The sequence below is a fragment of the Macaca fascicularis genome, chromosome 13, assembly GCF_037993035.2.
Source record: "Macaca fascicularis isolate 582-1 chromosome 13, T2T-MFA8v1.1".
NCBI lineage: Eukaryota > Metazoa > Chordata > Mammalia > Primates > Cercopithecidae > Macaca > Macaca fascicularis.
In genome coordinates, this window is record NC_088387.1 from 52300451 (window position 1) to 52302558 (window position 2108).

Sequence of the window (2108 nt, forward strand, 5' to 3'; positions counted from 1 at the left end):
TTGTGTCCAAGAATTCTTTACCTAGCCAATGTATCTTCTCTTTTATTTACTTATTTATTTTATGTATACTTTGTTTTATTCATAATTTGTAATATTCTTGGATATCAAAAGTAATCCTAATGACGGCTGAATTTAACAAAGAAATGTTAACCTCATTTAAAAACACATACTGATCCATCTCATTCAATGGTAATAGTCTCATTTAATGATCATTTAAAGGGATGTTAAAAACAAACATGCACACAATTGTAGTTTTCTTATGAAAACTATTTCATTATTGGTGGGTAGCGCATATATGTATTGTTTAAATAATGTAGAGGTGACTGCACAACTGCGAGATGGGTAACTAGATCGATAACCAGCTCAACGATAAACTAGTTAACAAGTAACTAAATATTTAAAAGGTGAAAGATTTATATGATCTGAAGAGAAACCAGAGTATTAAATATTTTAAATACAGTTCTTGTTTAGATCATCTTTTGTTTTGATCACCTTCTTGGTCAGGGGAAAAGCCTGCTGGTCACAATGAAATATATTAAGAGCAAATATGATATCCATTCCTAAGGGTTTCTTTAAGCTTCCAACTCCAGGACAAGCCCAAGTTAGTAGTGATCCATCGGTAATGCTCTTCCCACCTATCTACCAGGCAGACATTGGAAGCTTCACACCAAGCCTCAGAGTCTGAGTGTAGCCCATTCCAATTAAACTAGTATTGTTGACTTTTGCATTTACGGGTCTTTTGAAAAAGGTTATTGCAAAGGATACAGATGAAAACATGCATACGGCAAGGCATGGGAAGGGGTGCAGAGCTTCCATGACCTCTAAGGCATGGCACCCTCTAGTAACCTCCATGTCTTCAGCTCTCCAGAAGCTCTTTTCACTTATTATTATTTTTTTATGAGACAGCATCTCACTCTGTCGCCCAGACTGGAGTGCAGTGGTGCTATCATTCTCACTGCGGCCTTGAACTCCCGGGTTCAACTGATCATCCTGCCTAGCCTCCCAAGTAGCTAGGACTACAGGCAGCAGGCCACCATGCCTGGCTAACTTATTTTTATTTATTTTTTATTTTTTTGAGACAGAGTCTCACTCTGTCGCCCAGGCTGGAGTGCAGTGGTGTGATCTTGGCTCACCGCAAGCTCTGCCTCCCGGATTCACGCCATTCTCCTGCCTCAGCCTCCCGAGTAGCTGGGACTACAGGTATCCGCCACTACCATGCCTGGCTAATTTTTTTTGTATTTTTAGTAGAGACGGGGTTTCACCGTGTTAGCCAGGGTGGTCTCAATCTCCTGACCTCGTGATCCGCCTGCCTCGGACTCCCAAAGTGCTGGGATTACAGCTGTGACCCACCGTGCCCGGCCCTATTTTTACTTTTTTGTAGAAACAGGGTCTCACTTTGTTGCCCAGGCTGATCTACAACTCCTGGCCTCAAGTGATTCTTCTGCCTCAGCCTCCTAAAGCACTGAGATTATAGTTGTGAGTCACCCACCCAACCCATTTTCACTTTTAAAGACAACAAAAGGACACTCACATAGCTTTCTTGAAAAAATTACTTGATGAGATATTCTAACCTGTCTGAAAGATGACCCAACTCAAAGATCACGGTATAAAAGAACTCTCAGTAGGAATGAAAATAAGGCAAACAGGCCGGGCGCGGTGGCTCAAGCCTGTAATCCCAGCACTTTGGGAGGCCGAGACGGGCGGATCATGAGGTCAGGAGATCGAGACCATCCTGGCTGACACGGTGAAACCCCGTCTCTACTAAAAAATACAAAAAAAAAACTAGCCGGGCGAGGTGGCGGGCGCCTGTAGTCCCAGATACTCGGGAGGCTGAGGCAGGAGAATGGCGTGAACCCGGGATGTGGAGCTTGCAGTGAGCCGAGATCTGGCCACTGCACTCCAGCCTGGGCAGCAGAGTGAGACTCCGTCTCAAAAAAAAAAAAAGAAAATAAGGCAAACAAAGAAATGTATTAATATATTTTATGACTGTGGTTTCAAAACAGAATTCATTTCATTATTTGATTTTATTTATTTTTAAGAGTCTCACTCCGTGGCCTGGGCTGGAGTGCAGTGGTTCTCTCTCAGCTCACTGCAACCTCCACCTCCTG